Source organism: Protopterus annectens, chromosome 4.part0, assembly GCF_019279795.1.
Source record: "Protopterus annectens isolate FY-2018-M chromosome 4.part0, PAN1.0, whole genome shotgun sequence".
Taxonomy (NCBI): domain Eukaryota; kingdom Metazoa; phylum Chordata; order Ceratodontiformes; family Protopteridae; genus Protopterus; species Protopterus annectens.
Window position 1 is genome coordinate 538,214,591 of NC_056733.1, and position 23,280 is coordinate 538,237,870.

General features: G+C 44.9%; 1 protein-coding gene across 2 annotated transcripts in view; it reads left to right on the forward strand.

Annotated features, from left to right (window-relative positions):
- Positions 1-23,280, forward strand: part of ZNRF3 (zinc and ring finger 3) — a 931,882-nt gene that overhangs the window by 904,118 nt on the left and 4,484 nt on the right. The window lies entirely within an intron of this gene.

Here is a 23,280-nt window from a genome sequence, read left to right on the forward strand (position 1 = left end):
CATCTGCCTTATAATCCAGCTTACTGAGCTTTTAGACATCCCTAGCATGGAACTGGTGTTTCCACCTTTAGCCTGAACATAGGTAGACTCAGTTCTGTTTTGCAGAAGGAGCAATTGGTCATATATCCATATGTTTGCTGATCTCTTCTAGGTAACTTCCAGGGTGATAAGTACACATTTATGACACTTTATGTTCTCCAGTGGTATTACACTGTTTTGTTGTTAAAGTTTGTATCTGGACAGTGATAACACCTCTTATGGACATCCGTGATATCTGTGGAAGAATTGAATAACAAATGATCTACAGAAGACAAACGTCAACATGAGGGTACAACTTACAGTGTTTATTTTGTTTGAGGAAAAGCTGTGTCATATTCTCCTTCAATCACGGTGCTGTTTTCAAAAATAAATTCTATTTGAGGACCCAAAACCTGAAGAACTTCCTTGAGCACAAAAAAAAATTAGCTTTGGTACTAGAAATGCCTAACACCTTGGGAGGGCTCTCAGTTATTGTTACAAATTATCCCTTAGAAAAGAGAAAATACTTAGAAAAATTGAAAAATCAAAAGATTCAGGTCAAAGAAAGTAGTTAAGATTCCATTGGAACAAAGTGCAAGGTCCTGGTAACTCCTGTAGTCCTGGTGAGGCCTGAGGGGGCAGGATACAAAGAGGCGTAAAAAATAGAGAGACACTGGATTCTGAAACTGATGAGGAAGGACTTGCATATTCCTGCCAATTTCTTCTACCTACCTGCAGTATAAAAGATGAGAGCACAGTCTCATTGAGCTGACTTCTGCAAGGTCAGTCCTTTGTAGAGACTCCAAAGCTGATGATGGCACACTTTAAATGAGGCTTCAAGGAGGTTCTCTATTCTCATTAGACTCCAACCTTCAAAGCCCACTGCTGTACTTCCAGTTTTCTAAGTCTTTAATGAGTCGTCCAGGTAGACCTCTTTAGAACCAAACTGTCTCAGTTTAGAAGTGATGTGACTCATGCAGCCATGTCTTGAACTTCCACAGGGAGGTAATGAGATAGTGGCCCACGTTTAGTTTGCTTGCTATACTGTGTGATCTCTGGGCGCAATTAGTGAATGTCCCAGGCAACAGTTTTTGTTTGGTCACCCTTAATAGAAAATCTTTTAAAAATGGCAGTGAAGGGAACCACATGGTCACAAGTGGTGTCCAGGATTCACATCCAGATCTAGTGTGGACCTCCACTCAAAAAATCCAAATCTTATAAATGCCTTAGGGCAGATAGCCTAGTATAAACCTATGAACCTATGAACCTATGAATCTTTCAAGCAGCTTTTTCCCCTCTTATCCTTAGGTAAAGTAGGAACTACCCTAGTAAGCACAGACCCTTCTACAGGAAACTGTACAGGTTAGATGAATTTAAACAGAGAAGTGCCTTTCAAAAGAAGTGAACTTGGGGAAGTGACAGATGCTAGTTCAAATGTAGGCAGCAGAACAGGGAAGGAAAATCATGTCCCTGTCAACTTCAGCAGGCAGTGCTGACTTCTCTCCTAAATCTCATCCTACACCCCACACCCTTTCAGTTCCTCCTTTCCTCCCTTCCTTTATCCAGGGTGGAAGCCTTTCATACTTCAAAGTAATATGATTTTCAGTGACAGCAGACAAAGTTGTAAGAGAAAGATGGTATGATCACGCTACAAGAGAGTGTTCAAATCTTTTCATACCTTTATGAAAATGCTTCCCATTCCTCCAGAACAAGAAGGGTGTAGGAAATAGTCTTAAATCAACTCTCTTTTTTGAGAGTTTTCTAGCGGAAACAAGGGCAGGGCTTTTATTCCAGACTTTTCCTAGTTCCAGCGAATTATGGCCCTTAGATACTTATTCTAGATCTTTCCAGACTGAACAAATTCCTGAAAGTATTATAGTTTGAAATGCCAGCCCTTTGGAAATTACTACCACAGCTGTTTCCACAGGTTATTGTAGTGATCTTAGATCTCAGTGATGTATACATTCACTTTCCTTTTCATAAAAAGCCTAGGTTATTCCTGTGGTTTGGAGCAAGGCATGATTGTTTCCAGTTCACTTCCCTGCTCTTTGTCTGTTTACAGCCTCCTAAGTTTTTTTTTTTTTTAACAAAATGATTGGCATTGATGTGTGCTCGTCTCAAGTGGCATCAAAATATAGAGAGCTGTGGAGTGCTGCATCAATTGATTGTCCAGCATGTAATTTTCCACTGAACATTACCAAGTCAAGCCTTTCACTAGGCTGAGCAAAGACATTTCTGGAAGCTTTGCTGGGCACCAAAAAAGCAAGATATTCTTGTCACAAGTTAAGGCCCTACAATTGAGAAATTATTTCTTGAACCTCAGCCACTGAACAACATTGTATGCATGGCTATTCCCAAGAGCTTTGGACTGTGTGTCAGTCTCCAATTCTCATGGTTCCCCAGGCTAAGATGCACATCAGAAAAACCTAAGCTACTTGGAAAGTCTGTTGTGCAAGACTGTATGCTTGATCCCTTCATTAGGAGGAGTCGAGATTGTGATCCATTTCCATACAAGTGCTAAGCAACCAAGGGATGCCATTTGTAGTCTCAAAAAGTGTACAACTAGGTATAATATGTACACTGGATCTGACTTTGGCAGTTCACATGGATCACTTGAACATCCAAGACACCTGGAGTCCCTCCATAGCCAAGAGACACATTTTTGTAAAAGAAGTGATGCCCAAAATTCTAGCCCTGAAGATGTTGCAGACAGCCTAGCTTCTAAGAATCATGAAGATAGTTACAGGCAACACCACTCTGATGAAGTACATCAGGTGGTTTGGGGTTGGCATAATGTTTAAGGTGTTTGCTTCTCAAACAGAAGGTACAGAGTTTGATTTTCACCTTTGAAAATAAATTGGCTAGGCTTAAAATGAGTAGGTTTAAGTCCTGCCACGGTCCTCCAAAAGCAAGGCAGGGGTAGGTTTGATATAGTGGTTAAGGTATTCTCCTCTTAGATACAAGGTACAAAGTGTGGTTCTGGCCATGGGTTATTGTCCAAGCTTAAAATGGCCCTTCAGGGCAGTTAGTCTCGTATTCTCCTATGAACCTATAAACAAGTAGGGTGGAATCCACTCTTCACAGTTGTGCAGGTATAATGATGATATAATGGGCCATAACCTCTCACCCTCAGACAGCTTGTAATTTATTCAGACCTAAACAACATGACAAGACCTGGTCAGCATACCCCCAGTAACTAGTCACAAATAGATACAATCCATTGTTTGTTTTTTCCCCCCAGGGTCTAACCACAAGATGAGAAAAGCTAAAGATCTTTTTTGTCTCAAGGGAAAACTATTGTTAAGATGTTTTGCAATAGGTACCCATGGAAGGAGACTTAGGACAGTTGATGCCTTCTCCGTTCTCTAGTAAGTGGGTAGGGTCTCTATTACACTTTCCTCAAATATGTGTAAGCCATAAAATGTTGCAGAAAACAAAGGTGGATTGGGCAAAGCTCAGTTTCAGTGGGGGACCTGTTCTACTCTCCTGTAAATAATTGTCCTGTTAGCCCAGGAAGTTGATTACTAGTACATCCCTGCCTCAAGAGTTCAAACCTTGCAGCATGGATGATCTTAACTTGACCTCTTTCGTGAGTGAAGGAGGCATTGCACTAAGAAGTCATATCTTTCTAAATTGAAGAGATTTTCCATGTGGTGTGAGCCACAAGGCATCCTTTCCAGCAGAGATAATTAGCAGATGTCATAAAGTGCCTAGCATACCTGTTTGGCAAAGGCCATCGTGTACCTCCATCAGCAGGTACCTTTCTGCCACTGCAGCTTGCCTTCCCATAATGTTATCCTCCCTGTCAGTGCACTGTTCAGTGGAACTTCCCTTTAAGGATAACCTGTACATAAAGCCACCTAGAGAATCTGTAGCAGCACCTTGGGCACTTCATTATATGCTGGAAAAATTAACTTTTTCACAATTTCTGCTTGTTTCCTCAGTGGTACTTGAGGTTTTGTCCTGAAAAACTTTATTTTTATTGGACAGAGAAATGTTTAAACTACAGGCCCTATTATGCAGGGACCCTTGCATGATCTTCCAAAGAGGCATGATGAGCCTGAATATTAGGCTTTCTTTCATAGCTGAAGTGGTTTCTGAGCTGGCACTTAAGCAGCCTGTACAGCTGCCAGCATTCTTTCCTAACACACGCAACAAAAAAAAAGAGAAACAATTTTTATATTAAAAGCCAACTAAAACTCAGAACAAAAAAAAGAGATTTTCATATTAAAAGGAGTATCATGTCCTAGATGGATAAAGCCCTATCTACAGCCCAGGTGACCTGTGTTTGATTAGTGGTTCAGGCATTTAGCACTTAGTACTGGTAGGATGGAGGATGGACATACTGTCCTCAGGAGGGAGGACAGGGTGCTGAAGGATGCACAGAGGAACAGGCCATTGGGAGAGGGACAGCATCACAGTATTTATCTGGAGGGTGGCTTCCAGCTCACCAAGCCATTGCATGCTGGTGTCCCACTCTCACCCAAGGGGATCTGGGGGTAGTCCACTGCTGGGAAACAGGTGGCAATGGTGGACAGGCAGGGGCAGGGGGACAAGTAAAAAAAAATTCTCCCTTCATTTAAACCACTTGGAAAATAATCTCCAGGGATAGATGACTAAGGGAGAAAGGTTATGCCGTACATTTTCTCTCTCTTCTATGGACTCTTGTCACTTACCTTTCCAGATGACCCACCCTGCCAAAAGCAACAGGTAAGGAAGGAAGACTTAACGCTCCTAAAAAAAAGAGCCATCCAAGAAGTCACTCTAGAATATAAAGGCTTATGATATTATTCCAGTTTCTATTTTGTGTCAAAGAAAATAAAGAGCCTCTAACTTATTCTCAATCTGAACAGACTAAAAGTCTTTACCCCCCCCAAAAAAAAAAAAAACAACTTTTGGAATGGTCTCAGTGCATTTCATTTTTGTCTGTTAGAAGGAGACTAGATGTTTGGATCTCCAAGGTTCCTCCCTCCACATCAGATAGCAAAGGAGTCTAGAAGGTATTTTCATTTCTGAGTGAAAGCCTGTCATTGTTAGTTCAAGATCCTTCTATTCAGTATTACTTGTATCTTTAGCATGTTCAACAAGTACATGTCAGAAACAGCAGGTTCCTAAAGACTGCAAGGACGCAAGACAGTCCGTAACTAGATGTTGTTGTTTGTCTTTCGGCTTTTTCCCGGTAAGGGGTCGCCACAGTGGAACACCGGTCCGCTATTGATTGGCAGAAGATTTTTACAAAGCGCCGAGGTGCCAGCTCAACGCCCAACCTTTAACGAAGGCATGCCCATTTATGCACGCATGTCTTTCGAACGCTACCCAACCACGGGGAGGACATGCAGACTCCACACAGAAGGCACTCCCAAGCCAAACCGAGAATCAAACGGGAGAACATCCTGCTGTGAGGTAACAACTCTACCGCTGTGCTACATTCCATAACTAGATAACTGGCTTATTTCCTCGTCTCAAAAAGATCTAGTTTCAAAGAAGTCAGATGTGTCTGCAGTCAGCAAGTTACACAAAGGTCATCATGTTCAGTCATGTGGTGTCTTTATCCAGAGTATGGCATGCCTAATTGTAGTGTCTACCAGGGTTTTCAACCAAAGACTTTAAAGCAGGAAGCCCTGCAGGTGTACCAGACTAAAAAGAGACATGACGCTGTTAACATTTGTCATGTTTGTAGATGTACAAAAGAAGGATGGTGCAGATGTCTATGCCAAGAAGAGAAGATATGATAAAGAGATGTGTATCTAAAAGGCTAAGGAGAGAAACCTTTGAACTGGCTACTTCACTGGGGACCCTATAGGTCTGAAGGCATCAGCTCGATAGAAACAATGAAGCACCACCCCCAGGCTTGATGCTTGACACCCCCAAGGCCTCTTGTACTGTCCCTTTTTAGGCCATCGTGCCTTCAACCCATGGCATGTCCCACAGGACTGAACACAAACCCAGTTCAGACTCTTAATTTCTCTGCTTCTGTTCTAGAAAACCTTTTAATTAAGGAAAAGGGGAATGCAATCGCCACAGTAATTCTAAAAGAGAACATCTGCACTCATAGCTGAGCTGCACATTTACACAAGGCAGCTGCCTCTTGGATGGTAAGTTGGCTAAAGGGTTCCTCCAGTTCTCGTGTTTCTTGGTGCAAGATTCTAAATAGCCATCTGTGTCTGGAGTCCTCCACTCAAGAGGAAGAGTGAGGCCTCTTCAGAACAAAATTCAACTTTTTTGATTTTTAACAGTAGGAGGAAGTGTACTACATGTCTCAGCTTTCCTCACTTTTGGCTTATGACAAAGACGGTGAAGACTCTCATTTCTCTTAGTGTCATCCAAGTAACATGTTGTTTGGAAATGTCGCTTATGGTAGAACCCTTCAAGTGTCGCAGGAGGCCTCTGAATGTCAGAAAAGATACTTAGATCTTTTAAGTCTTGAGCTTAAAAAAAATAATGCCTGTTCTTCTAGTTCAAGAAGCCCTCTTGAATGTTCATAGTTTCATAGGATCTTAAATGATTACTAGGCTGTTGGCCCAAGAGCCATTTTAAGCCTTAACAAGCTTACCCCAAATTTACCAAAATATTACTGACTTGTCATTACCCCAATGAAATTTATGGTTCTGATGTAGGCTTTTACACATCAAGTGTTCACAGACTGCCATTTTTCATTAGGGACATAGGTTCCAAACCAGGGGTAAATTTGAAATTTCCCATCCATTGGTCCAAGTTACATTTAAATAGGGTTAAGGATGAGCTTTGCTTCCCATGGATGGGAAGTTTGTTCCAGAGAAAGGGTAATATTTGCCCCCCAGCATATTCTGTTTATGTTGCAGATAAGGTTTAGGTCCTTAGAATGGGTATTTATAATGCTATTTGTTTTGCAGCTGTGCAACAGGTCCATCAGTGTGAGATCAGAGGATGCCTTGTAGGCTAGGCATAAACCAGACATTAGACTAGAAGGACAGATGTTCATAAGCAGCCGCTTTTCAGGTGTAAGAATTTTTCTGCAGCACTGATCCTATTATTTAAACATCTGCTTAGAAGGAGAGTATTGTCATAAAGCTGTACTTTTCTCTTGTATGTTGTTATTTAATTTTGTGTCCTTCAAGTTTGTTGATATCCTGAACTGTCCCATGAGCCTTTGATGATGTATTTTTGCTGTTTCATTACGTTCGTGCATGTTTTTCATCATGTTTTTTATTTTCATGGTGTAGTCTTCAGAACATAAATCTGAAGTTGTTAATCTTCTTCCTATTCATCACTGATGGGTTCAGTTCCGAGCCCTCAGAACCGAGTCGGCCTTATACCAAGCTTGCGTGCACCAAAAAGCTCTCGAGCTAAGCTGCTACCCACAATGCCCTTTGCTCAGTTACCCCAGATCTCGTTTGCCGCACAGCCATATAACAGCATTACACCGAGCTCTCTAGCTAAGTGCTTTTTTCATATATATTCACTAGTTTTGAAAAAGTTTTTCTCCTTTTATAATCTGTTCTTGTTTTCCTATATTGCTTCAGCTCTACCCACAGGTATTTCTCTCTTACCATTGTTGGTAATCTCTTGGTATTTCTAACTTTCTACCTTTACGGTATCTTATTACCATTGTTGGTATTTCTTCTCTCTCTAATTCATTTCCTGTCGTTCCTCACTCTTTCACTTTTGTGTGAGAGTGTGTTCTGGGATGTCTGAAAAGAAGGGAACTACGGGGTTTGAACACTGCTCTTCTTGCACTGGTAAACTACCGAATAGTGACCTCCATGAAGAATATGTGTACTGTTTGGGGGTTCCGCATTTGTCGGCTAAACCCCCGTGTGATATTTGTGCTAGTTTCAGTCAGTGGATGCTGAATGAACGTCGTAACAAACTTAAAGGGCCTGCTTGCTTCGCCTTTTTTGGTGGCTATTTCTGCGATGGAGGTCTCATCCCCTCCTTCTTCGGACAAGAAACGCCCTCAATCGGACCCCTCTTCACTGCCCGGTGACAGAGGTAAAGGTCACAAGCACAAGGCCCATGAGTCTTCATCTGAACACCGATGTTCTTCGTGTTTCACTGTTGCAGTCATTACATTTGGGTTATCTGCTTGCAGTAGCCCTCAGTCGGCCTGATTAACAAAGTCTTGGGTCCTGTGTCGGTTGCTGTCCCTTCTTCCATGACATCAGGTCTTCAGGGGTATAAAACATGCAGCTGACACCATTACATCAGTCTTTCTTGCCGTGCGGTGCCCAAAGCAGATGCAGTTCGCAAGTGCCTGACGGCCGACTCCCGAAATTTTCATTTTCGAGTTTCAGAACCGAAGTCTTCAACTAAAGCGAAGTACCCCGTTGGGGAAACCTTTTCTTGCTCCTTACCCATGTCAGTAAATGTTAATAACTGCATTACTTGTGGAAAGCAAATACCTTATAAAGATTTTCATTCATACTGTATTCCTTGCCTAGGCCCTGACCACGACGTACCTTGCTGTCGGTTTTGTGCTTTATTTAATCAGCGCACTATCCGTTGTCGTTATATTTTTGCTTCTAAATATTTCGGTTCTTGGTTTAATTATCCAGAAATGTCATCTGTTAGCCATCCAACTACCGGGATTTCGAAAAAATGCAAAGATAAAGACAGAGACAGGCCACCGATGTCCAAAACTGCCGATGATGTTTCTCCTAAGCCAGTCGCCAGTTCGCTGGTACTCAGTGAGGCGCTTTCGCAGCCCCTGATACCAACTACTTCTGATTCGCAGGCCTCTACTGAGACCCATTCGGAGTCCGGTATGCCGCGAGATGCTTCAACTATGGAACCCGCGGATGTCTCTACCTTGGATGGGTCCAGAGCCGCTGTGCATGCACCGGCTTCTGAGGGTGTATTCAGGCCTACGGACTTGCATATAAACTGATGCCTCCTTCTTCATTTAGGGCTAAATCTCAAACCATGCATAAAAAACTGCCACCCAGGCCGCATGCTCAGGCCTCTATGCCTAAAAAAACAAATGATAAGAATGGCCAAAGATCTTATAACTCTAATCAGGGGAAGCCAACCTCCCCCTTCTAAGAGACCTAGGACTGAAGTTGTTTATGAATCTTCTGACCAGGATTCTGATTTTTCTGATTCTTCTGATTATCTGGATTTACCCTTATCTACTTATGAGGATTCTGATGCAGAGGACTCTATTCCCTCTGCTTCCCCTCCAGAGGATTTTTCTTTTGGTGAAACCTTACATACTCTAAGGGAGCATTTCCAAGTCTTTTCTGATTTCTTACTCCTGCCTCAGCATAGGCCTTTAGCTATTCCTCCTGTACTAGACATTGATGATGATGCTTTTTCTGAATCTAGTTTGGCCCCTGATTCTTTGCCTCCTGCTCCCAGAAAACCTGACAGATATTACAGGGCTCCTGATTCACACAACTTCCTTTTTAAAAATCCATATGTTAAAGTATCATCAACATGTTATTGGATTGCTTAAACAGAAAATTATGTTGATTCCTGACTGTGCGGAAATTAAAGAATTACAGGATTTCATGCATTCTGCTGAACAGGTTGGAAAACATACTTTGCAATGTGGATTTGATTCATTAGAGGCCTCTTGCAGGGCTGCTGTTACTGGGTCTGTGCTCAGAAGGCATGCTTGGCTTAAGGAGCAGTCTTTGGCTGATCATGTTAAAGCTAAATTGTTGGATGCTCCCTTAAATCAGGACCGCCTGTTTGGCAACAAGGCTGAGGAAGTTCTTAAAAAGATGGACGATAAAGCTAAATCTATGCAAACTGTTAAAGATTTGTTACAAGTTCAGCCTCCTAGATTTAGTAGGCACTGGCCCTCTAAGAACTGGTCCTTTCCAGCCCCTTCCAGTTCTTCTCAAGCCAAACCCAGACACAGCAGAAACCCCAGGTTTCAGTCCCAGGGGGACACACAAGACTAAGCACTGGGGGGTTTCCGCCCCCAAATCAGGGAGTAGTAAGACTCCCCCCTATGGAAAACTGTCTCAATGACTTGCTTTTAAAACTTCCAAGCACTTCTCAACTGAATGCTCCTTTAGGTAGAAAGATTGGTCTGCAGGCCAAAAACTGGGAACTCATTACCCAGGACAAATGGGTTTTAAATATAGTGTCCCAAGGATACAGATTTCACTTCCACACCTTACCAACACCAAGCGGGTGGCCAGATCTACCTCCAAATCAGTGGGCAGAGGGGGGAGAGTACTTTCTCTCTTAAGCATGGGGGCTATTCAGTTGGTACCAGAAGAGGAAAAGGGACAAGATTTCTATTTGAGACTTTTTCTGGTACCCAGAAAAGGCAATACATGGCGTCCTATCATGGACTTTTCTACTCTAAATACCTTTCTGGTGATTCCAAAATTCAAGATGCTGACTCTTCACCAGCTGCTTCCTATGCTAGTTGGCAACGATGCATGGTTGGCAACACTAGACTTAAAAGAAGCATACCTGCACATCCCTATCAGGGAGTCTTGCAAAAGATACCTATGCTTCAAAGCAGGCTACATGCACTATCAGTTCTCTGCACTGCCCTTTGGCTTATCTACTGCACCCAGGGTATTCACAAAGTGACTAGCTCCAGTCATTGCATTTTGCAGGCAAAGAAATATTCAAATATATCCATACCTGGACGATTATCTAATTCAGGCAGAAAGCCAGCATGTACTTTTGAATCAACTGGCCTTTGTTCAAAGGGTACTGACTTGTCTGGGATACACCATAAACGAAAAGAAATCACACCTGGTACCCTGTCAACAAATGATATTCCTGGGAGCAAGCTTGAATACAACTTCCCAGATGGTTTTCCTCACGCCAGACAAACGGACTCATTTGACAACCAACTTCAAACAAGTGGCCACAAAAACCCATTTATCTGCAAGGCAAATACTGCAAGCCTTGGGGTTCATGGCCTCCTGCATTCTTCTAATTCCATATGCAAGGCTGCATGTGAGGAAACTGCAATGGTATCTCAAAAGCCTATGGTGTCAACATTCACAGGATCTAGAAGCTATGATTCCTATCATACCTTGCCTATGCTTAGAGTTCCTTTGGTGGACAGAGGCCTGCCACCAAAACAAGGGACTACCATTCACACTACCCCCCTTCCACCCAAACCTTGACAACAGACACATCAGACTATGCATGGGGGGCTCACCTGGCAGGGAAGTGCATTCAGGGCAAGTGGAACCCAAGTCAAATGCACCTACACATAAATCAAAAGGAAATGTTAGCTGTACAGAATGCTCTGACAGCCTTCAAGGACCACATTCTTCCAGGACAGCTAATGGTAAAGATGGACAACACCACGGTCATGTGGTACATAAACAAGCAGGGGGGTACACACTCTTACCCCCCTGCAGACTAGCCATGGCATTGTGGAACACAGCCTTGAGCTACCAACTGAATCTACAAGCTCAGTTCTTGCCAGGAAAACTAAATACACTGGCAGATGGACTAAGCAGAAACCTCGTGGACCCACATGAGTGGAAACTGGAACCAAGGATTTTCAACATGTTGACAAGCAAATGGGGGAGCCCAGCTGTAGACCTATTTGCCTCCCCCCAGAACCATCAACTGGACAAATTTTTCACAAGGATCCCCCACAAACTAGCTTGGAAAGTGGATGATCTATCATTCAGCTGGAAAAAAACTATCAGTTTATGCCTTTCCTCCTCTGCCTCTCCTCTCCTAGGTACTACTAAAGATCAAACAGGACAAGCCAAGGATGATTTTAATTGCAACAGACTGGCCACACCAACACTGGTACCCCCTCCTGCACAGTGTGTCACACTTGGCCCCATGGCACCTGCTTCAGGCTCCTTCCCTGTTGTCTCAGCAAGAGAACCAGATTCTGCATCCTCAGCTGCAAACCCTGAACCTAGCAGCCTGGCTAATTACCTAATCTCTCCTTTAACACCCCTCAGTAAATCAGTGATGGATATCATTTTAGAGGTTAGGAGGCCTAGTACTAGAAAATCTTATGCTGCAAAATGGAAAAGATTTTGTACCTGGAACCAATCTCAAGGGATGAGCGCAGCAGTGCCCAGTGTACTTCAGATTCTACAATATTTGACTGAGATGCTTCATAAGGGTGTGTCCTTTTCCTCCATCAAAATTCATGCCTCTGCCATTTCAGCTCATTATAGCACAGAGCCTCCCCTCTTCTCTCACCCACTGCTCAAGCAGTTCCTCAGAGGGGCCAAAAATTTAAGGCCACCGAGGAGAGCTCCAACTCCAGCCTGAGACCTTAACTTTGTACTGGAGAAACTCACTCTTCCTCCTTTTGAGCCAGCTGATACTGCAGATTTAAAATTCCTTTCCTGGAAAACAGCTTTCCTTTTAGCAATCACTTCAGCAAGAAGGGTATCTGAGTTACAGGCCCTTATGGCAGTGGAGCCTTTCATCATCTTTCATGCAGACAGGGTGTCCCTCAGAACCAATCCCTCCTTCATGCCCAAGGTGGTATCCAGTGTGGCTCTTAATCAGTCCATTCATTTGCCTACCTTTTTTCCTAACCCACAGAACAAAGGGGAACGGATACTGCACTCCTTAGATGTGCACAAACAACTTAGATTTTACTTGGACAGGACTAAACCTCAAAGGAAATCTGAACAACTGCTGGTGGCATTTGCTACAGGGACAGAGGAGAAAGCTATTTCAAAGCAAACCATTTCAAAATGGACAGGCCATTGCATTCATTTCTGCTATAAGCACCATGGAAAATCTGTCCCACAGGGCATCAGACCCCATTCAACCAGGGCTGCATCTACCTCTACAGCCTTTCTCAGGGGCATCCCTACAACGGACATCCTAGAAGCTGCTACCTGGAGTTCTGTACATACTTTCACCAAGCATTATCATTAGACAATTTTCTCTAAATCCAGAGCTGGTTTTGCCACTGCAGTCTTGCAGGGCCTTATAGCTGGTCCTAATTCTATCTAAATTCCTCCTCCCAACCTTAGCTTTGGGAATCTACCCAAATGTAATGACTGCATCAGTGAAACACGAAGAACATAGTACAGATGTTCATTGTGTTTCACTGTTGCTGTCATGACTGTTGGGTTCTCCCCTGCCGGCAGGCAGTCCTCGGTCGGCCAGAATCCCAAAGTCTGGGTCCGGCGTCGGCTGTTCAGCCATGCTCCCTGACGTCAGAGCACCTGGAGTACAAAGCTGACAGCCAACGCCATGTTCTCCAGTCTTTCTTGCCGTGCAGTGATAGCAGTTCGCATTTGCCGGTCGTCTGACTCCTGACAATTTTTGCTAAACGTACTTCAGTCCGAAGACTTTCTTCTCCTACTCAAAGCTAAGTACCCCGTTGGGGAAACTTTTTTCTTGTTCCAGTCTGATGTCAGAAAAAGTTAATAATTGTATTTCATGTGGGAAGCAAATACCTCATAAGGATTTTCATTCTTACTGTATTCCTTGCTTAGACCCTGACCACGACGTAGCTAGTTGTCGGTTTTGTGCTAGATTCAAGCAACGTACGATTAAACGAAGGTACGATTTTGCATTTCATTACTTCAGTAGGCGCTTTAATTACAAAATGTCGTCGGATTTGGTTCCGGCTACCGGAGTTCATAAACGAAGCAAGGATAAAGACAGGTCTCCGAGGTCCAAATCGGATGATATTGTACAAACAGAGCCAGCTTCAGGTTCGGCCGTCGTCAGTGAGGCGCTTTTGCAGCCCCTGTCGTTGGCCATTTCGGAACCAATGGCCGAAATGGACTCCCACGGGGAGCCAACTAGGCCTTTGAATATTTCTGTTGCAGGACCTTCGGACAATGCTCCTTCGGATGGGTCCGGAGCCGCTGTGCAGGTACCGGCTTCCGAAGGGGTTTTCAGGCCTACTCAGCTTCTAATAAAGGCAAAGCCAAAGACAAAGGCAAAGACTCCTTCCAAATCAAAGACTACAGCTCAGGCCTCTTCTGATCCAGCACCCAAGTCTCAGAAACAGTTACTTAAGATGGCGGAGGACTTACTTACTATGATTAGAGGTTCACATCCCCCTCCAGATAAAAGGCCAAGGCAGGAAGTGTATTATGACTCCTCTGATCAGGCTTCTGTTTCTTCAGTTTCTTCTTCTGACCAGGAATATTCTTTCCCTCCTTATGAGGATTCTGATGCTGAGGAATCCATTCCTTCAGCTTCTCCCCCTGAGGATTTCTCTTTTGGGGAAACTTTACATGAAATGAGGGAACATTTTCATTGGGAAGGACAGGAGTACTCGGAATCTAAGAAAAGACTTAGGGATTTTCTTCTTCTTCCCCAACATAGACCCCTGGCTATCCCTCCTATTTTGGATATTGTGGATGATGCTTTTGGAGGCTAACTTAACTCCGGACTCTTTTCCTCCAGCTCCTGTTAAGCCAGACAGATATTATAGGGTTCCTGATTCCCACCAGTTTTTATACAAGAATCCTACTGCTGATCCTGAAACCATTTCTCAGGGTCCTAAGGGGGTTAAGGCCGCTACTGCTAAAAACCCCATTCCCACTGAGAAGGATTCCAGATCTTTAGAAAGATGGGACAAAAAAGTGTACACTTCTGCTACTTTATCTATTAGGGCTTTAAACTGTCAATTTCATATGCTGAAATACCAGCAATTTCTTCTGTCTGTTTTGAAACAAAAGCTAACTTCCATTTCTGCCTGTGCAGATGATAAGGAATTACATGACTTAATGCATGCCACTGAACAAGTTGGGAAGCATGGTTTACACTGTGGATTTGATGCCTTGGAGGCTTCTTGTAGGGCTGCTGCCTCTGGTACAGTCATTAGAAGGCATGCTTGGTTAAAGGAACAAAACTTGCCAGATCAAGTAAAAGCTAAATTATTGGATGCTCCTGTTGAGCATAATGTTTTGTTTGGACCTAAGGCTAAAGAGGTGATAAAGAAGATGGAGGACAAGGCAAAATCCATGCAAATGGTTAAAGATTTTTTACAAGTACAGCCACCCAGATTTAGTAGGAATTGGCCTACAAAAAATTGGTCCTTTCCCAATTCAGACAGGCCTCAGAGGGGTAGATACAGACGCTCCCAAGGAAGGCCTCAAACGCAAGCCTCTTATAGACCAAGACAGTGGACTGCTTCCACCCCTAGGGGAGGAGAGGACAGGTCACAAGCTCATAGAAAACAGGCTCAATGACTCCCTCTGTTGGGCTGCAGGAACTTCTTGCCTGGAAGCCCCACTCATCTAAATTGGACTCATATAACCCAAGACAAGTGGGTTCTGGATGTGGTTTCAAGAGGTTACAAATTCCATTTTCATACCCTACCAAGACCAAGTGGATGGCCGGATCTTCCAAAACATCAATGGTTAGAGGCCTTAAACCAGGTGGAGGCTCTCTTGGCTATGAAAGCCATAGAACTGGTTCCACTTTCAGAGATGGGACAAGGTTTTTACTCAAGGCTCTTTCTAGTCCCCAGAAAGCAAAATTCATGGAGACCCATTCTGGATCTGTCAGTCTTGAACACTTTTCTCGAGATGCCAAAATTCAAGATGCTTACTCTACAGCAGCTACTTCCAATGCTGACCAAAAATGCATGGATGGTAACTTTGGATTTAAAGGAGGCATATTTACACATTCCCATCAGGCAGGAATGCAGAAAATACCTCAGGTTCAGGGCGGATCGAGGCACTATCAATTCTCTGCGCTGCCCTTTGGATTGTCTACTGCGCCCAGGGTCTTCACCAAATGCCTGGCTCCAGTAGTAGCTTATTGCAGACTCAAGTGAATTCAAATTTACCCTTATCTGGACGATTGTCTAATTCAGGCAGACAGCAAGGATGTCTTAGTCCAGCATCTAGAATTTGTTCAGAACCTTCTCAAGTTCCTGGGATTCTCTGTAAACATAAAAAAGTCAAATTTGACACCCTCACAACAGATAACTTTTCTGGGTGCTCTTCTAAACACCACAACCCAGATGGCATTTCTGACATCCGAAAAACAATTACAGCTGGCTTCAACTTTCAAAACCTTGGCAACTTTAACTCAGCTTTCTGCAAGGAAATTCCTGCAGGCTTTGGGTTACATGGCCTCCTGCATCCATCTCGTACCATATGCAAGACTACATATGAGGAAAATTCAGTGGTACCTAAAAAGTGTATGGTCTCAGCATTGCCACAGTTTAGACATACAGATCACCGTCCTGCCTTGTCTCCAAAAGGAATTCCTTTGGTGGTCCAAGGCATGTACTCTAAACATAGGAAAACCCTTCAGTCTGCCTCCAGCCACTCGGATACTAACCACGGACACTTCAGATTATGCATGGGGAGCCCATTTTCAGGGCAACTGTCTGCATGGCCTTTGGACAAAGGATCAGAAGCTCCTGCATATCAATTTAAAGGAAATGTTAGCCATACAGAACACTCTATTGGCTTTCAGGAATCTTCTACAACCAGGACAGCTACTGATATGGACAGACAACACCACAGTTATGTGGTACATAAACAAGCAAGGGGGATCTCATTCCTATCCCCTTTGCGGACTAGCCATGAATCTATGGAACACAGCTCTAGCTTGCAAAATGGACCTTCAAGCTCAGTTTCTACCAGGGAAGCAAAACTTCCTGGCAGACAGTCTGAGCAGAAACCTGTCAGATCCACACGAATGGATGCTGGACACCAAAATATTCAGGATGATTACAGCAGTCTGGGGATGTCCTCACATAGACCTCTTTGCATCCCACCTCAATCATCAACTACAGATTTTTTGCACCAGGACTTTCCATGAACTAGCTTGGAAAGTGGATGCTCTATCATTCAGTTGGAGAAACCTCTCGGGGTATGCCTTCCCACCTCTACATCTTCTTCCACGGGTGTTATTAAAGATCAAACAGGACAAGCCCAAGGTGATAATTTTGCTGGCCCCTAATTGGCCTCCACAATTTTGGTACCCAACTCTGAAAAACCTTTGTCTGGAGCCCCCTTGGGTATTACCACAGACTCCGAACCTTCTGTCCCAGCATCAGGGTCAGGTTCTGCACTCCCATGTCAAAACTCTCAGCCTGGCGGCCTGGTTAATCCAGGGACTTTGATTCATTCTCTCCTACCCAAGCAGGTTATGGATGTCATTTTAGAAGCCAGACGTCCTAGCACTAGAAAATCTTATGCAGGAAAATGGAAAAGATTTTGCTCCTGGATGCAGGCTCAGGATTCAGATCCTCTAATTCCTAACATTCCCCTGATTTTACTTTACCTGACAGACCTCTTACATAAGGGTCTCTCTTTCTCTTCCATAAAGATCCATGCTTCTGCTATTTCTGCTCATCATAATACAGACCCTCCTATCTTTTCCCATCAGCTCATGAGACAGTTTCTCAGAGGAGCTAAGAACTTAAGGCCCCCTAGATCTCCTCCCATTCCTGCTTGGGATCTCAACTATGTTTTGGAAAAACTCACCTTACCTCCTTTTGAGCCTGCTGCCACTTCTGACATCAAGTTTTTATCTTGGAAGACAGCCATTCTGTTAGCTCTGACCTCTCCCAGGAGAGTTTCGGAGTTGCAAGCTCTCATGGCTGTGGAACCTTATATTATTTTTCATCAAGACAGGGTGTCTTTAAGGACTAATCCTACTTTCATGCCTAAGGTGGTTTCCAAAGTGGCTTTAAATCAAACTATTCACTTGCCAACTTTTTTCCCCAGTCCTCAAAATAAGGGGGAAAGGATCTTGCATTCCTTGGATGTACACAGACAACTACATTTTTACCTGGACAGAACCAAGGACATCAGGAAATCAGAGCAATTGTTTGTTTCTTATGCTTCAAGTTCCCAAGGTAAAGCCATTTCAAAACAGACCATTTCTAAATGGATTGCTCATGGAATCAGATTTTGTTATTCACACCATGGAAAGCAAATCCCAGGGAGTATAAGGACTCACTCTACCAGAGCTGCTGCCACTTCAGCTGCCTTCCTCAGGGGGGAGTTCCTACCAAAGACACTTTGGAAGCTGCAACTTGGAGTTCAGTGCATACTTTTTCCAAGCACTACAATCTACCTCTCTACTCTAAGTCTAGGGCAGGCTTTGCTTCTGCTGTCTTGCAGGGCCTTTTAGCCGCCCCCTCTTCTTTATGACCACCTCCCTTTTATTCTGCTTTGGGATTCAACCCTACAGTCATGACTGCAACAGTGAAACACGATGAACATAGTACAGTTGTGTACACTTACCATAAATGTAGATGTTCGAGTGTCTTCACTGTTGCAGTCCGGGTTTCTCTCCCTCCTGTCCCATCTTATTTTTTCTTTTGTGTGGTTCCCTTGTTCACCCTTCTTTTGAGATGTATTTGCAAAGGGTATGGGATCTTACTAATTTTGGAGCACCTGACATCTGGGGCAAGAAAAACTGGAGAACATGGCGCCGGCTGTCAGCTTTGTACTCCTGACGCTCTGACATCAGGGAGCATGGCTGAACAGCCGATGCCGGACCCAGACTTTGGGATTCTGGCCGACCGAGAACTGCCTGCTGGCAGGGGAGAACCCAACAGTCATGACTGCAACAGTAAAGACACTCGAACATCTACATTTATGGTAAGTGTACACAACTGTACTTTGTGCACACTTTCCATAAATGTAGGTGTTCGAGGGTATTCACTGTTGCAGTCCTGGTTACCCTCCAGCCCCCTTTCTTCTTTTGGCTGTACCTCTACTCTCATTTACTATGCTCAAAAAGCTTTTTGGTGTATTTGCTTTTTTGTTGGAGGTATATCCTTGTATTATAGATTTAATTGCTTCCCATTAGGGGGGCACCTGACATCTGGGGCAAGAAAAACTGATGTAATGGCATCGGCTGCGTGTTTTATACCCCTGATGACCTGACGTCATGGAAGAAGGGACAGCAACCGACGCAGGACTCGACTTTGTTAATCAGGCCGACTGAGGGCTACTGCAAGCAGATAACCCAAATGTAATGACTGCAACAGTGAATACACTTGAACATCTACATTTATGGTAAGTGTAGACAACTGTACTTTCTGCCTCCTCGGTGCCGACTACCACATCGGCTCCGAGCTCGGCTCCAATGAAGTTTACCAAGGTCACCTTATCGGCACCTATCCCGGCACTGACAATTACAGCACCATCTACGGCCTTGGTACCAACCAGCGTATCGATTTCTTTATCAGCACCGACATCGCCCATTTTGGCTCCGATATCTGTTCCGACAACCACCTTGGAGCTGTTCCTGTCATCCACCCCTATAGTGACTTCAGCTCCAAGCCCGCTCATGGTTCCGACCATACCTTTATTACCTGTTGCAAAATTGGAATTGTCGGTGCCGTTCTGCGACACACCATGGACCCGATATTCATCCAATGTGGACATGTTTGCCGGACAAGCCTGCAGCCCCTTTTTGGACCGGCGTGATTCCCCCTCAGGGGCATTAGTGAGATGCACCAGGAGCCTTTCCAAGTTGGATGTGGTGCACATTTTTGATCAGCTGCTGACTGCTAGGGAATCTCAAATCCACCTAGACCCTATCCCACTCCGGGCTTTGGGTCTATTACTCCAGCAACTTAGTCTCCTCCCTTGGATCCTTCGGGTCCAAGGCTCATCTATCCAACTTTTACTAGATGAATTCCTTCCTCAGCGCCAACAGTAAATCTGTCTGAGGCTCCTAGATCCCTTTGGGTGCCGGTTCTGTCGGAATCCACCCTTCCCCAATCTCATGCTTGGGGGATGGAGCCCCCTGGTTCCAGTGTCGGTTCTGATGGTTGTGTCGACCCCAACTTCGGATCAGAGGGTGACTACCACTCCAAGTTTGATTGAGGCTCTGTTCCTGGGGGTGCACCATCTGGAGCGGGGTGTGACTCCAGTTCCGAGCTCCCATTCCTCTTTGGGCGGGCCCGCTTTCCATGTGATGGAGAGGGCGCTTGCTGCTAGCAATCCTCCACAGTTGGTTATTCCCCCAGTTCCCTTTGAGCCACAACTGTCAAAGACCACCCCCCAGGACTCTGAGAGCACAAGGCCCAAGAAACCCCTGTCCAGGGCATTTCCCTTTCCGAGTCTTCCTCGGATGTTCCCACTGAAGAACCTCCTCAGAAACGGGTGTGTAAGAGAAAACACACAGACTTCCCAGAGAAGTCCCTCAGAGAGGATATGGACTACGATGATGGGGAAGGGTCCCCACGGTCACCCTCTGATGATGTCTCCTTCAGGGACATCATGGAAAGAGAGTGGTGACTGGAAGTCCTCAAACTCTTCCTCAGAGGAGTCCGTATTCATCAAGCCTTTCGCTCTTGGCCCTCTACTTCTTGGGTGACCCCCCTCCAGCCACCGATGAGTTGGTTAAACTCATCATGCAATGGGCTTTGAAGAACCCCAACTCCATTGAGGCCATCCCCAGGAGATCAGACAAAGTACTTTCCCCCCAGAGGATCAACCCCATTGGTCCAGAGGTTTTCCAGTGGACGCTATGGTGGTGGCGGCTGCCACAAAAAAAGACCTTGCAGAAGAGAGTCCTGCTGTTCACCCACCCAACAGAGAGTCCCAGGCAGTGGACAGGTTAGGGAAGCGAGTCTTTGCATCAGCGACCTTCGCAGTGAGGTCACTGAACTTTCTGGCACATTTTACGAGGCTTCAGAGAGATCTTATCTCCGAACACTCCAGAACCCTCACGAGTCAAGTATCAGATGGAGCACGAGATAAAGTTGCTTCCCAACTCGCCACGCTAGAATCTATATCTAATTCATCCATGAGGTTGCTGTCACATGCAACCAAAGGGCAGCTAGAGCTGTGGGTGCAGGCATAGTCATGAGACATCACACCTGGATGCGCATCTGTGACCTCGCGGACTCCTTCAAGTCTTCCTTTCTAAATGCCCCTATCGAGCATTCGGCTCTGTTTGGTGCTAAGGTAAAGGATATATTAGCCAGGTGCGAGCAAGATGGGAAGACCTTGTCTGCCGTTGGCCTACACTTTTCCAAACCTCAGAGTTCCTTCTCCAGGAATCAGAGGACCGGAAAGATGTGGCACAAGAAGTCTCAAGGTCCTTTCCGAGACGCACATGGTGAGGATTCCTCCAGAGGCAGAGGTGGTTCTAATAATGGAAGATGTCCCTTTCAGGGAAGAGGGGGTCCCCAGAACCAGGGCTCCAGAGATTCCTTCTCAGGTAAACCATATAAGTGCTCCTGAAGCGCTGCCCAATTGTTTTCCTCTGGGAGCAGTTGGGGCACTTTTCTCTTTGCACCAAGCTGCCTGACTTTCCATTACGAATGATCAGTGGGTGCAGAGAATCATTACCAGAGGCAACCATATTCCACTAATATCCTATCCAAGACCTCCGAAATCCCTTCCCAATGTTCCACCCAGTCAAAGGGAGGAGTCTGCTTCCAAAATTTGAAAGCTATTTCAAAAACGAGCCATCCAACAGGTCCCCTCAGATCAGTGCGGATCAGGGTTGTACTCACGATTCTTTTTGGTGCCAAAGAAGACAGGGGACTGGAGGCTCATTCTGGATCTCAGCCAACTGAACAAATTGGTAGCTCAGACCAAGTTCCAAATGGTCACAATTCAATCCATCCTCCCCTTTCTGCGGGAGGGTGTATGGATGTGCTCATTAGATCTCCGGGATGCGTATTTCCATATCAAGATGGACAAGCACTCCAGGATTCTCCTTTGCTTCTGGTTGGGAGCCAATCACTACCAATTCAGAGCCCTGCCTTTTGGTCTCTCGATGGCCCCCAGAGTGTTCACGAAATGTCTGGCAGTGGTAACAGCTCATCTGAGACTTCAGGGATTCCAGGTGTTTCCATACCTCATGATGTAACACCTCATTTGCATGCAGACAGTGCTCACAAGGATGACTCAGCACTATAGAAATGTAATTATATAGCTGATACCCTTGTCTCATACTTGGGAGACTATGGTTCCTGAAACCTTTGATACTGCAAAATAAACATACATTTTGGAGAATTACCTACCTTCTACACTGATTTATTGTCAAGGTATTGCACGCCCACATCTGACGAAGTAACTTTAAATGAAAACGTATTGTGACAACAAATTGTGTCAACGTTAATGTTATAGCAGAATAAACTTTTGGTTTGAATCTCCCTCCGTGGCTTCATTGTTTCGCCTTACATCGCATTTTCCTGCATTTACTGGTGCCGTTGTGCTTTGATGATCACTTTTGGTTATTGTTTCCATACCTAGACGATTGGCTCCTCTACACCCCTACCAAGCATCTTCTGGTCAGGGCCCTCCGCTATACACTAACTCTAGTGGAGTCATTAGACATCACCATACATTGTGAGAAATCAAACCTTCAACCATCACAACAACTGGAATTCATAGGGGTAGGCTCCAGAGACTAAGGGCACAAGTTCAGGTGATACTCTGTTGAAGCAAAGTGTCTGCAAGGGAAATCCTTCAAGCTTTGGGATATATGGCTGCGGCCATCCCCATAGTTCCCTTAGCCAGACTACACATGAGATTATTACAATGGCTCCTTCAGGCCCAGTGGATACCCAGCCTTCACCCTCTGAGCTCAAAGATTCTCATCACCAATATTTGCAAACAAGATCTCCTCTGGTGGATGGGTACAAATGAAAGTCTTTGGTGTCATCCCTTCCAGGTTCCACAGCCCAGTGCCATGGTGACCACAGATGCTTCCCTGATGGGGTAGGGGGGCCACTTCCAGGGAAAGTCAGTCCATGGCACGTGGTCCGATGTAGAGGTCAATTTGCATATCAATGTCCTGGAGTTAAGAGCGGTGCTGTTGGTGTTGCAAGCTTTTCATCCGCTCCTTCCATCCGTAAATATTGCTGTCCAGTCGGGCAACATGTCCGTGGTCTTGTACATAAACAGGGAGGGACCAAATCTTACCCCCTTTTTCACAAAGCCATGAGAATCTGGCAGTGGGCGATAGCTTCCAACTGCTTCCTGATAGCAACGCATATCCCGGGGAGCTCCAACGTGATTGTAGACAGACTGAGCAGATGCATCCTTCATCCTCACGAGTAGTCTCTCAACCCGAGTGTGGCAACAGAAAATTTCAGCCGCTGGGGCCAGCCATGCTGCGACCTTTTTGCCTCAACTTCAAATACAAAATGCAGCAGCTACTTTGCCCTCTTTTCCCCTCTCGGGGAGTCACAGAGACGCTCTAGTCCAGGATTGGCCCACGGGTCTCCTTTATACTTACCCTCCAATTCCTCTGATTCCCCTGGTTCTACAGAAAGCTATTCGGTTGAGAAGCAAAGTGATCCTCATCGCTCCATTCTGGCCTCGTCAAGTGTGGTTTCCCTTCCCTCGACCTCATCTGTTACAACCTCCTTGGATCCTAGAGAGTCATCAGGACCTCATTTCTCAC